This window comes from Corvus hawaiiensis, chromosome 3, assembly GCF_020740725.1.
Source record: "Corvus hawaiiensis isolate bCorHaw1 chromosome 3, bCorHaw1.pri.cur, whole genome shotgun sequence".
Taxonomy (NCBI): Eukaryota; Metazoa; Chordata; class Aves; order Passeriformes; family Corvidae; genus Corvus; species Corvus hawaiiensis.
The window spans coordinates 106,711,987-106,725,543 of NC_063215.1; the positions used below are offsets into that span (position 1 = coordinate 106,711,987).

Consider the following 13,557-nt stretch of genomic DNA (forward strand, 5'->3'; position numbering starts at 1 on the left):
TGACCCAGGGGTGGCATTGTGACAGTTTGGTTGAAAACCATCCTGGTTTAAATGTCTTCAAATTCCTTTCAATTCCCTGATGGGCTCAGTGGATTCTCCCAGAGCCTGGTCACTGGGAGTGTGCTCCGGTGGTGCAGTGAAAATTACTCCAGGAGCTGCACTGGTACCTTGGGGCTCAGGAAATGCGCCACAGGAAAAGAAAACATTCCTCTCCATCCTGCACATGCCTTTCATCTCCCTGCACCCTTTCTAAGGTCATAATTAGTAGAGAAAAAAAGACATTTAGCATGAAAGGAGAAATGTTCCCACTCCTTCCTCCTGCCTTTGAAGGAAGAAGGAGAACACCTTCCCTTGGGGCAGTTTCTGCGCTGAACCCTTTGAGATCTGAAGGAGATTCATGGACATTGCCTGGTTTTGCATGGGGAGAAATAGGGAAACCTCCTTAGACAGAAAGTCCTTGTGAATGTTCCAGTTAAGGGGAAGGAGACTTCCAAATGGATGCAGCCTATGCAGGATCAGAGTTTGTCATCCTCTGACAGCACAAGCCTAAAGCTACCTATGGCAGGTTCACGATGGCAAATCTCTTCCCCGACTCTCTCTGCCCGTGTCAGTATTGCAGGCTGAGGCTGGGGGAGGAGATGCCTTCTGCCTTGTCCCCCGTCCCTGCCTTGCCTGATCCCTGACAAGAAGAGTTGTGCCAGACCAAATGAGGTGTCTGGTGCATGTGTGTCAGTCCCTGCTTTCAAGTTCAAAGCCTCAATGCCAGGGTTGTTGTTCCTTTGCCATCTCTGGGCATGGAATGATAGGAGAGATGAGATTTGAAGAAACAATTTTGCTGATGCAGAAAAACGATTTATCATTGATGGAGGCCTGTACAGAATGATTAGTTCTCTGAGTTTCAAAAGCTCCATTGGAGAGCATTTCAGATTAACCTGCACCATGCCGTTTCCATTAAGAAAATTTTGAATTGTCAGGATTAGCGAAGATCAGAAATGTTTTGAGGCAGGTCATGTTTATGTTGGGTTTGGGTGTCTCTGCAGGAAGGAAAGCAGGGAATAAACTCCTGGAGCAACAAAGCAGAGAAAGCTGGGACGTTTGCATGAACAATGTGTTCCCTACAGATATGGGCTGCTTGAATAGTGGGGACATGTAATGGGGATTGCAAATCTTCTTTTGCTTCTAACACGTGGTGCCATTGTTTGTGTCCCAGCACTGCCTTTGTTGTAAAGAGAAATAAAAACCACCAAGAAAACCCAACCAAGAACTGAGGGGGAGTTACAGAAACAAAGGCCTTGAAAACTGGCTTGGGAAAGCAATTAATTCCTAGGTGGAATTGTCAAATTCTAGAGACCCCTGTGGGTTGCCAACTGTTTGGAAGGAAAGGGATCCCCAAGTAGTGGATGAGCCATGAGCAGCACAGAAGCAAAGTAGTGGAATCTCTCTCTCCCTTCCTGCCAGCTCCATACAGTTCAGAACAATTATAGTGATGCTAGTTTCATGAAAAATAAAAACAAAGTGATCTTCTCAATAATAAATAACCCCTCGAGTGCCTCACCCATTAGTTGTGGTGATTGTAAAGGTGGGAGTTCAACTAACTCACTTCTTCCCTTGTACCTGATCTACAGCTTCTTCTGTAGACAAAACCTCAAGGAAGAAGTGGATGGAGACCATGCCTAAGGAGGGCCCTGTGCGGCCTCCCCACCCTGGTGCCCTCCCGCCCCTGGCTGGCTGCAAGGATGCTGTGCAGACCCCCAGGCTTGGCAGTGCAGGTCTCCGCTCGCAGCCTGCTCAGGGGGCCTTGGCCCAGGAGCCCCGGCAGGGGCAGCTGAGCAGCGCTGCCCCCGGGGTCACTGCCAGGGAGCACAAGGTGAAGGCTGAGCATGGCTCAGCCTCACAAAGAGGTAAGGCGGGAGCTGGGCCGCTCTCTGGCGGGAGGAAGGCTCTTGTGCCAGCCTAGAGAGCCTGGGCACATTGCCAGGGAACAGTTCTGCCCTGCATGTGCCCCCTGCACTGAGCTGTGCTGCTCCCAGTGCCCCGTGGAGCTGTAGGGCTGCTCAGCTGTGGGGCCGGGAGAGGAGCAGGAGGGTGCGTGTGCAGCTGAGCCATTCCTGGAAAGCACAGGCCTCTGGGCTCCCTGCTGTCCCAGGGCAGCCCAGAGGCCAGGCTGTTCCTGTGCTGGCTCTGTGCAAGTGGGTCAGGGTGTCTCCCTGGCCTGCCTCAAGTGGCTGCTGGCAGGAGCATGTTTCCCTGTGCAGCTCTTTAGAAGTTTCCAGGGAATCTCTCACATGAAATACTGTAGCTTCAGAGGCTTTATGTTGGCATTGTGACCTCTGTTATATTTTGTGTCTCCACTTTGCACTTGGGACTGACTGCACTGGTCCCAAGGAGGTTACCCTGGAATCAGTAGTTTCCCTGTCAACTTCTCAGATGCTCTTACCTTCCAAGGCCTTGCCCCCAATCCAGAATAGCCCTCCTTCCTCAAAGCCCATATCTAACTCTTTTTTATTATTAAGCTGACCATTTTGCAGGGCAAAAAATCCGGATTTAAGACATTGGTTTTCTGCTACTTTGCTGCCACGTGTTTTAATCCTCTGTGAAGCCATGTAAAGAGTGATTCATCCTCTGAGTTTTAAGGGCTCTGTTGAAGAGTATTTCAAAACGAGCTACATTGTTCCACTTCCATTAGGAAAATCAGCCTTTGGTCAGACTGGCCTGAAAGTGGCCCAATCTCACACAGTTTAGAATGAAAATCCTCGGGGAAAGCAAATTATCCAATTTCAAGAACACAATTCACGTTTTGCTAACACTCCTGCAATCCTAAGCTTTTCTTTTCATGTCCTCTAAAATATTGCCACAAAGAGAAGAAAATATTGATCTAAATGCTTACGGGTATTAGAACCCGGGAGTTCTTTTAGGAACCAGGGAGAAGATGTTTACTAAAATCAGCATGAATTAGGGCAGATAAGAATCTCTGTCAAGAGCAAGCTCCGTCTCTGCCCTTCTCTATCAAACACAGCAGCTCTCCAGCATCCAGGGCTGAGGCCTCCATCCTGCAGGAGGTTTCATTCTGCTGGCCACAGAGCAATGCCATGTCTGCTGCCAGTGCACTGTGGCAGTAGCCCATCCATTGGGAGAGGTTCTAGGCATATGTAGCTTGCTGCTCTCAGACACAATCTCTGGGTCTTATCAGAGCTCTGCAATCTGGAAGCTGTCTTGCCTGTTGCCCAGCAAGGCGCTGTTGGGGGCTTGAAGTGTGCCAGAGATTTACAGGAACCTTTGCTTCCATTAACAGGCCTCTCAGTGAGCCAGGCCAAGGAGACGGATCACCCCACCAGTGCTGGCCTTACGAGTGCCGAAGCCCTGAAGGATGGCTTTGGAAAGGTGAGGGATAAGGACAGGGATGAGCAGACTTCCTTTCCAGTGACTGTTTAGTGCTAGGCCCAAACTGTCCCTGAAAATCATAATCTTCCACTCTTGGGGGGTGGGGATTCTCTTGGGAATATATTTGACAGCTACAGAGCAATTGCTTGGCTATTTCCAGTGGTGGCAAGGTCACTGGTTTGGAGATGGTGCTAAGGTCATGCCAGAAGCATTCTTTATGTGCAAAGGCCCTTGTAGAGAAGTTCTGAATGGCAGAGCAAGCTACACATCAGTGAATGTGGGCAAAGTGCATCCTGGGAAGCACAGAAGCAAGGATTCTAATGCTGAGTGTAAGCAAGGGTGCAAAATAAAATGGGAGAGTTTGATTTTTCCTGGTTACCTTTCTTGCTGTATCTCACAGCCCTCTCATTCTCAATTTTTCCATGCATTACCATCAATGTTTCTGCAACTTGTTTTCACGTGACTCCTCTTTTTGGCCTCACGGTCTCCGAGAGCAGCTGAGTCCTTCAGAAGCCAGAAGTGAGAAACAGCTGCAATTCCTGGCCATGAGTGTTAAGCAACAGCTACTTACCCCTCCTTGCTGCGTATTGCACATGGTTTTTATTCTCCTGCCATGGCCTGTAGGAAGGGAACTGCCTGCTCACTGATCACGTAGGCTCTTCATCTGTCTTGGAGCACTCCTGTGATTTTCTTGCTTCAAGCAGGGCCTCCTGACACAGGCTGAGAAACAGTACCTTGGAGCAGTGGGAGGTTATGGCAATAAAGCGTTCCACCTCACTGTGTGTAATTGCCAAGGTGAGGACAGGAGACATTCTTCAGAAACCATTGGAATGTACATGGAGCTGCATCAAGGACTGTGGAACTCTATGGACTCTGTGCTCCTGATGAGATGTTGTGTCTGGTTTGTGTGTCTCTGCTTACAGTCTGTGATGCATTCCCATTGCATGTAGGTCCGTGCTGCATTGGGCAAGTTGGCTCAAAGGAACTTAGAGCGGATGCCAATGGAGCTTTTGGAGAAAGAGATCAAGACAGAGAGAGAAAAGGAAACGTCCTTGCAGCTGCCTCCACAGAGAGTTGACCCCGGGGATGCAGCTGCGGCAAGTAAGTGGTTGCTACACCTGTGGTCCTTTCTGATCACTTGCTTGCCCTCTGCACAGTGTTGCCCTCAGACTGGGGGGCTGTTACATTTGCATCTGAGTGGGAGTTTGCATAGGATGTATTTCCGGTCCCCAAAGAAAAATGGAGAGGCATGAAGTGTCTTGCCCATGGCCTCACTGAGTCCGTAACAGAATATCAGCTTCCCACCTTCCCCTCTGAAGTCCTTCAGAGTGTAAAATTCTGTCTTGCAAAGTACACTGGGGCTTCAGACTCTCTCCTGGATAGCAGCCTCCAGGAAAAGTGGGTCCAAAAGAATGCTTTTCAACCAAGGTGCAACCTGGAAGAAACAAAATTCAACTCCTTCTAATGAAAACCCCAGAGACCCTTCTCCCACCACTCCCTGCTGAGGAGCTGGTGCTGTAGAGCTGTGCTGAAGCCCCGAGCCAGTGCTTCTGTTGTAGCCCCAGGAGCAAGCAGCGTTGCCGACTGAATCCGGGCTGAGGGGCTCTGACTGCAGTGCTGTGTGCGCTGCCCCAGGGCAGCAGCAGGGACCTCAGGAGGCAGCACTCAGCCCGAGGGCATCACGCAAGGTTATCTGCGCTTTCTTTTGGTAACTTCCCCAGCCAGCCTCTGAAACAGGAAAACAAAAGCAAAGCAATACTGGGGTTTCCTTGTTTCTTCGGGGAAGCATCACTGCAATTTGGTTTTAAACCAGAAGAGGGTAGATTTTGATTAGATATTAGGAAGAATTTCTTTATAATGAAGGGGATGAAACACTGGAAGAGTTTGCCCCGAGAAGCTGTTGTTGATCGATCCTTGAAGGTGTTCAAGGCCATGTTAGATGGGGCCCTGAGGAAGCTGCTCGTGCTGAAGATGTCCCTGCTCATGGGGGCTGGACTAGATGGTGGTTAAAGGTGCCTTCCCACATAAACTCTTCTAGGATTCTGTGATCACTTTCCCATGGTGCTGTGCCACTGTTATACTTGAAGTTCTTTGGGATAACAAAGAGATGTTACCCAGCTCCAGCAAGTTTTCTGGGCCTTTCCATTGCCACCCTCCACTTCCAAGCTCCTCTTTGGTCCCTGCAGGCTTTAGCCTACCGCCTGTCAATGGCACAGCTTCCAGTGTGCAGAGAAAACACCCTGGTAGTGCCTTGAAGAAGAAGGTCTTGAGGAAGCAGGACAACGTGCCCTTACTGTCCAAGAAGCCCATCATCCATGGAGACGGCAGCTTCCCACGCAACTCCTCAGGTAAGCCTGCTCCACAGCAGCTTTTTCCTGCACCGGTTTTCCTTGCACAAGGAGCACAAACTGCCTCCTGATTCAGCCACCACAGCTGGGATCTTGGGTTCATAGCCTGTGCTGAGAATGAACAGCAAATCTACTCTTGAGTTACTCCAGCTCGGCAGTACTGGAGCAGTTGGTTCTTATTGATCCATTGGAAAGCTGAGCTGCATAAAGTAGTGGTAAAGACCTAAGCTCTGGCTTTTGCCCATCCTGATAGAGCAAACTACAGCACTGGTGCCAGGAGGCAGCTGTAACTGCAGGGATGAGCTCGGGGCAGTCTGGCAGGGTGTGCTCACTGTGCACCTACGAGTACCACCACGATCAATTGTCCACTCTCCATCTTGGCCCTCTGCCTGTGCTGCTGTCCGCCTCTGCAGCCAGCTTTCCTGCTCTCCCAGCAAGGGTTGTCTCTGCATGGCAGTCAGCCACTTGGTGCAGCCGTGCTGCTGCTCCCAGAAGTGCCCAATGGCTTCTCGCCGCTGCCATCCCACGGCCTGCAATGCCAAGAGGGAACAAGCAGCGCCTCCTGTGTCACCCCACCCAAATACAGCGGCCTGTGTAGCAGGTGACAGCCAGGAGGGGCTGCCTGGTGCTCCCAGGCTGTTTGCTGCCCGCAGTGAATACACAGCACATAGTCCCTAGTGGCTCTTGCCTCTCCTGTGAGGGCAGCCTGCCTGTGCTATGATCCTGAGTAGGGTGAGAGAAGAAGAAGGGAGCTAGGAATGATACTTTGAGTGCTCTTTTCTAGTGATGCTACTTCCATGGTCACAATTGACCAGAACTAGCCTGACGTGGCTCCCCATTCCTATTGAATATAGATGTGTACATCCACATCCTTCTGCAGTGACACCACTGATGGCAGTGACAGGGGTACATCAGTGACAGCCAGATAGCTCCCATCTGAATATTCTAGATTCTGTGCAATATTTAAACTCCATCATTTGAGACAGCTCAGATGTTTCCTTGTACACATTAGAAAACGACCTGTTGAGTGCATGACATGAAATTGATGATCAAGAGTCCTTTGGATGACAAGTGGGTTTCTTAAGAAATGCATTTATCATCTGAATTTTCTCATACCTTGTAAACTGACTATCAAGAGATTGTGTCTGCCAACAATTTGCATCTGTATTTATGTATTCTTATCATCAATTTGCATTTGGAAGGCTTTTTTATCAACCATCTGGGCTAGAGATTCCATTTTTCCACAAGGGAAAGCTTAGACTTGCACAGTGTGCACACAAGTCCATTTGAGGACAAACAAATTTCACCTCAGCATCTTTCAAATACAGCCAGTGTGTACTTTATTGAAATAGTAAAGATTCATGATGCTTGGAAAGAACAAAATCCATGAACTACTCCCTTCCCAAGAGCAGGCTGAAATGTAAGTGCACTCAGCTGCCCTCTGTCTAGAATATTTGAAGCCAATGGGAACAGAGGCGCTGTGAGGTGTGAAGGGTCAGGTATCGCTGTTCCCTGGTAGCTGCTCTGAGGGGATTCAGCCGGGCCCAGCAGGACTCGCTTGTTCAGGCTCGGCTTGGTGCTGTCACGAGGCAGCTGCAGGTCTTTCCTCAGGGAGTTGCAGAGTGCCTCTGTCCTCAGGGCTCGGGGAAATCAGGGCGCTGAGACAGGAGAGGCAGCTGAGGGGTCCCTCGTGGGGAGCAAGTCCTGCTGGTGGGCACTGTCTCACAGGGAGTGGGAGCTCTGCGGCCTCAGGAACGTGCCGCTGGCTGTGGTACCTGTGGCACTTGGGAGCTGGCGCTGTGTGGGCAATTGTCAGGTTGAGCCAAGGAGCTGTGCCCAGCTGGGGGGGCTGGGAGAAAGCAAGGAGCCAGAGAGCAGGGAATTCTCTGAGCCAGTGCCAGTTTGTACCTCATGGAAGCCTGGCTGGGAGATGGGGCTGCAGGCCGCTCCATGGCGGGGTGCCTTGCCCGGGGCTGCAGCGCTCATGGCTGACCCTCTCCTTACAGTGACCCCGCAGACGGCCACTGGTGCCGAGCGCCGAGAGGAGCCGCTCCGTGGGAAGGGGCAGAAGGACGGAGCCTCTTTGGAGCCACAGCAGTCCTTGCTCGAGGCACTCTCCTTGCTCAGCAGCGATGACTGGTAAGAAAGGCCCCGTTCACTCTGTCTCCCTCTTAGCGTTAAGGTAGGTTAGGAGAGCATCTTGCTAGTGCCTCTGAGCCCCAACAGCCCAGAGAGCCGAGGGGCACCAGTGAAACCACTCCAGAGCAGAGAGAGGATAAAGATTTGAGAGCAGCCTTTTCTTGGCCTTGGTCTGCAGCAGTGCTCCAGCTGCAGCAGGTCCGTGCTGTTTCCTCGCTTTGCCTGCTGCTCTGTGGAGCTGCAAAGGAAATCTTGAGGGAAGAGAGAAAGCTGTGGGACAAGATGATTTGCTGGCTGAAGCCAGAAGCAGGATGGCAGCAGTTTGGAGTGTAGAGATTTGCGTGCCTCGGGGCCCAGTGGGACTGAGTAAGATTTGTCTCTGGCCCCACTGCTGGCAGCAGTGGCAGGAGTCAGGGTCTGCCTGTGACCTTCCGCATGTGAGTCCCAGGAGCAGCTACAGGGAGTTCTTCTTTCTGAGAAATGCACTGAGTTGTGCTATAGAGTCACTCAGCCTGTCATTAGTCCTGAGGGGCTCATGGCAGAAGAGAAGGAAAAAGAAATAAAATCCTCTAGGAATCTTGCACTTTTGCAAGTCAACTGTTTCCTTCTCACTGCTTCATATGGGCCTGAGATGTTTTGTCAATACTCACAATGTGTCCCAAACTTAGACACAGACAGAAGGAGGCCTGTAGAGGCCCAGAGGTGATAACCCCACAAATGTTAGGTGATACTGGTTGTCTTTTTGATGTCTGGGTTATCATCTACTCACTGCTTCATTCACCCTGGGATAAGGACTCCATTCACCCTGGGATGAGCATGAAAAATCTGCCGCGATGCATCTCCTTGTGCAGTCGCCTTTGCTCTGCCCTGTCTCTTCTGCTTTCTCTTCCCCATTTCTGTTTGGTGCCCTGTGAGGTGCAGAGAGCTTCTGCAGCTGTGGGGGGGTCCGGGTGACACTCAGGGATGCCCGTGTCATCAGCTGCCAGCCCTGCGCTGCAGCCCCGATGCATCACGCGCCTTCCTGTAGCTCAGGTCCTGCCCAAAGCAAGTGCTGAGAGAGGGAGTTGTTTGCACCTTGTAAATAACATGTTGCTGCTGTTTTAGGTAGGGGCTTTTGGGAAAAGCTAGACTTTCAGCTGTTCTTGCCCGGGTGTGGAATCTTCTGGGGCATCCTGCTGCTTTCTTGGGGAATGTGTGAGGTGGAGTGGAGTGGGTGACAGACAGGCCTAGATTGCAGAGTGGAAACTCAGCTACAGAGTGCCAGTGCAGACTCTCACTGCTGAACTGCCTGCTGGGGCTGGCAAAGAAGGAAAATGCCCCAGACACAGCCCAGTGGGACTGTGTCTCAGGGACAGGTACAGGGAGGTGACAAGAAACAGCAGCATGGCACGGTCTCACAGCCTCCAGGAAGCACTGACATAGGGACTTCATGTGCCAGAGACTTCAGAAAGGCTGTCTTGTTAAACGGCCACAAATGAAGACTCTGAAAGCCCTCTATTTGCCTCTTGGATTTGTGTATGCTTTTGACAGCCACAGCAACCTGTGGCAGCAAGTTCCACGATTTCATCACGTACTGCTTGAAAAGCACCTCCCTTTGTTTGACTGAGCCGCCAGCCTGGTAAATTCAGAGGGTGCTGCCTAGTTCTTGGGTGGAGAGAAAGTCAATCTTTTTGGTACTTGCCTTTCAGGGAGCTGAAGGAGAAGGGACTCTTCAGCATCAAACACCTGGCTGAGTCCCACTCAGAAGTCCTTCTTTGTAGACTTCGTGAGGTTTGCTTGGCACTTACCAACGAGGTAAGAACATTGTTCTGAATCGTCCTCCGTGCTTCTTACACGGTGTGTAGAGTAGATATGTGCTTGTTCATCTCCCTGTGTGCTCAGGGACTGCCTTCATTTCTGTTTCTAGACCTTATCTTTCTCATGTCTGTCAGCTCTCTATAGGATCTGTGTGCACATGCAGCTCTATTTACTGGTAGGTCGGGCATCTGACACTCTCCTCTTGGAGCGAGCTGCCATTACAATGCAACGTGCAAATGCAGAAGCGGAGACACTAATTATGTTATTTGCTGCAGTCCAAATCTCTGCCCAAGCTGTAATTCAACACTGCCAATTAGTCTGTAGACTTGAGCCTGTGTTTTCTGTTTCCTGGCTGAGGGCTTCAACTGCTGCTGTTGCTTTTTCAAACAGGAGCAAATGACTCTTTTGTCTTTATGACTTGTGCCTTTATGGCTTGAGAGCAGCCCTTGCTTTAATTTGTTTCTTTGTTTTTTGAATAAAAGGGCCTAAAACCAAAGCAGTGGACATTCCAGAAGAATTAAGTAGAACACTTTAAGTGAAATAATATGTTTTAGGCCTGCAGGAAGCAGGCCTGAGGCCTAGCACAAGTAGGTGCCAGAGTTAAGTGCCTTTCTGTGCTTGTGCTCTTCTGCTCTGCCTGTGCTTTTGTGTTCCCCTGGACACAGCGGGAAGTGTTGTCATTTCCTGGGACTTTTGTCTAAGGCAACTGGTTTTCTTTTCAAGGTGATTCTTATGTTTCCCCGCATGACTTCCCCAGGTGACCAACCTTCGCTCAAAGGTGTCTTACTCTGCAATCGTCACTCTTGGAGAGCTCTTTGTGACCTTGCAGAAGGACATGGACTCGGAGGTGGATGAGGTTGCTCGGGTCCTTCTCCAGATGGTGTGGAACTCCCCAGAGTTTGTTCAGAAAGCAGCCAGTCACACCCTGGGAGTCATGGTGGAGCATGTGACTCCTGCACGAGCAATGACTGCTCTCATGGACAGTGGAGTCCAGTAGGTTCTTCTTCTCTTAGTGATATTCTTCACCTTCTATTGTGTGTGAGGGAGAAGGGCTGAGAGAGAGAATGGGAACGGTGGGAGGGAAGGGTCCTGTATCCTGCATCTTCTGTGATCTCAGTGACTTGATTCTCCAATCAACCTCACTTCTTTCCTCTTGTCACCTATTTCTGCCCTCATGCAGCCCTTTAGTTGACAGAATCACAGAGCTGTAGAATATGCTGAGTTGGAAGGGGCCCATCAGGCTCATCGAGTCCAGCTTCTGCCCTTGCACAGAACAAACACGCCAAAGGTCACACCATGTGCCTGAGAGCATTGTCCAAAGGCTTCCTGAACTCTCTCAGGCTTGGTGCTGTGACCAGTACCCTGGGGAGCCTGTTCCAGTGCCCAGCCACCCTCTGGGTGAAAAACTTTTTCCTGATATCCAAGCTCAACCTCCCCTGACTCAGCTTGCTGCTGCTTCCTGGAGTTCTCCCAGTCTGTCCGAGTTGCCTAGATGTGGTGAATGGTGGGCAAGTGAAAGTGCCTGCAAAGGCTAAGGATAGAGCCCTGTGGTTTTGTGGGAAGAGGGACAATTGCAACTGCAGCTGTGAGCGCTCTTTGATATTTCACAGCCCTAACCACAGAGGCCTTGGGAAAAACCATGCATCCTCATTATGCCATTCACTTGAGAAGTAAGGAGGGTTCTTGCTGGGGCATGGAGCACATGGGGGAGAACGTGCTGGGTGTGGCACAGCCTGCACAGCAGGTGCAGCTCCTGCCAAGAGGAGTCTTGTAGGACTGTCCTGGCCTTAGAGGCCCACTTGCTATTCAAACTGATGTCTCATGTTAGCCTTGAGATGATGAATCACTGTACAGGCACCTTCACAGGCCGACTGCCATGGGACAGCTGAAGCAGGTGCTGCCTTAAGTGTTGGTGCTGGGCCTGATAGTGCCCAAGAGACACTGTCTAGAACAGGACAAGCTGGCTAAACTGACTGCCACCCTTTCCTCAGCTTTAGAAAAGGGGGAAACGTTCAGATGTATCTCTCGCCAAGCCTCACAGAAGAAACTGGCTGCATTGCAGAATATTCTGCAACTTCATGTCCCACAGCGTGTTTTCCCTGCATTTGTTTCTTTCCCAAGGTCTGCAGATTTGGGGGTAAATGGGTGCAAATATCCTCAATCCTGCTGCGGCTGTCTGTGTAGTGGCTGGCTCCTGATGGGTCAGCCTGGGTTGTCTTTAATTTCCCTCTTTCTCAGAGTGAATTTGGGGAAAGACGTTGAGTATCAGATAGTGCAGGGAGACTGAATTCCTCACTCTTGCTTGCAGGCAGTCCTTCTGTAGAGTGCTAACTTTGTGTTTCTCTGCGGACAGAACCTTCTACAGGTGTCCCAAGTGTCAGGGAGAACCCAGGCCTCCTTCCCCCAGCAATGACAGGGAGCATGCTCTGGCCAAGGCCTGCGCTGTGTCCCTCTGCTCCCTGTGCCCCAGTGTCCGCTCTCTTCTTCCCAGGAGCCGCCACGTCCAGGTGCGGAAGTGCGCGGCCCAACTCCTCCTGTCCTTGATGGAGAAAACTGGAGTCACGAAGCTCGCAGGAACGCCCAGGGCTGAGAGGCTGGCGCACGCGGCAGGGACGCTTGCTCAGGACTGTCACGAGGACACAAGGTAATGATCTTCATTTCACCTCCTAAAACAGGAAAACTGTTGGGTGTCTGGCTGTAAAGGGCAAAACCACAAAAGAGTGGAAGCTAAAGGAAATATCAAGTTCCCTCACTGTGTGGATGAGGTTCACAGAGTCACGGAATACGCTGAATTGGAAGGGACCCATCAGTGTCATCGAGTCCAGCTCCTGCCTGTGTGCAGGGCCCCCCAAGAGTCACTCCATGTGCCCGAGAGCATTGTCCAAAGGCTTCTTGAGCTCTGTCAGGCTTGGTGCTGTGACCACTGCCCTGGCTTGTCTGGGGAAATGACTGTGCTGGGGAACCTGAGGTTGTCCCGCAAGAGGGAGCATTGCCAACTTCCTGGGACTTGAATGATTCTTTCCTGAGATCAAAAGAGCCATCAGATGAGCCAGTCAAACAGTTTTGCTTGGCCTTAGGTGCACAAGACAAAGCCAAAATGTTGGCTAATGTTCATCACTGAAGGATCGCATACATCTATTTCTCATTAACTTAAGACTTTCCTAGAAATATTCCAGGGGTCTTTAGCCAATGTATTCAGTCTTTCTAAACCTCTTCTGCAGATTTCTATAATGCTCTTATCTGTGGCTGAATGACCTCCAAATTGCTTCCTGAAGAAAACTGTGGTTTCCTAGTGGCAAAATCAACCCAAACCACCCAAATCCCCTCACTTTGAGGATTCAATTCCCATTAATAGCTGCCAAGAACGCATGAGCAACTAGCTGTCCCTGTGCATACATATGGTATAGAATAATCAAAAGCAAGCATGAGGCATTTGGTCCTGGCTTCCCTGCCAGTTAAAGAAAGGCAAATTACTGTGCAATGGCAGCAAGACACTGCTAATAAGCTCTGACTCAAAGCAGAGGTGTTTTGCTTGTTCCCTGGGATCCTTCGATGCCACAGAAGCGCACCCACAGTTTCAGAGTGAGATTGTATTTTTCTGTTGCCCCACGTTCTCCTCTTGCCTCTTGTGTTCAGCTGACAGCACTGTGCAGTGACAAGTGGAGGTAAATCTCTCTCTTTGCTGAGTAGGTAATGCCTTCTCATGCAGGTATGGCAGCTGCTGAGTTTAAGGTATCAGCTTATTCTGTTAACGCTCCTCCTTTGTTTGTTCACCTTCTATTCTTTCTTTCCTTCTTTCTTTCTTTCTTTCTTTCTTTCTTTCTTGTTTTAGGCATTATGGACAGGAGATGGTGAAAATGATGCTGAATCACCAAAAATTTAAAAGGCTTTT

At 50.3% G+C, this 13,557-nt stretch overlaps 2 long non-coding RNA genes across 2 annotated transcripts; both read left to right on the forward strand.

Moving 5' to 3' along the window:
• Window positions 1-5,574: 5,574 nt before the first annotated feature.
• Window positions 5,575-10,463, forward strand: LOC125322446. The gene is made up of 4 exons (XR_007202005.1): window positions 5,575-5,729; window positions 7,736-7,868; window positions 9,557-9,662; window positions 10,423-10,463. It is a non-coding gene; the product is annotated as an uncharacterized LOC125322446 (long non-coding RNA).
• A 153-nt stretch (window positions 10,464-10,616) lies between these two features.
• On the forward strand, window positions 10,617-13,538 carry LOC125322514. Its single transcript, XR_007202042.1, has 3 exons — window positions 10,617-10,658; window positions 12,157-12,309; window positions 13,498-13,538. It is a non-coding gene; the product is annotated as an uncharacterized LOC125322514 (long non-coding RNA).
• The last annotated feature ends 19 nt before the right edge of the window (window positions 13,539-13,557 follow it).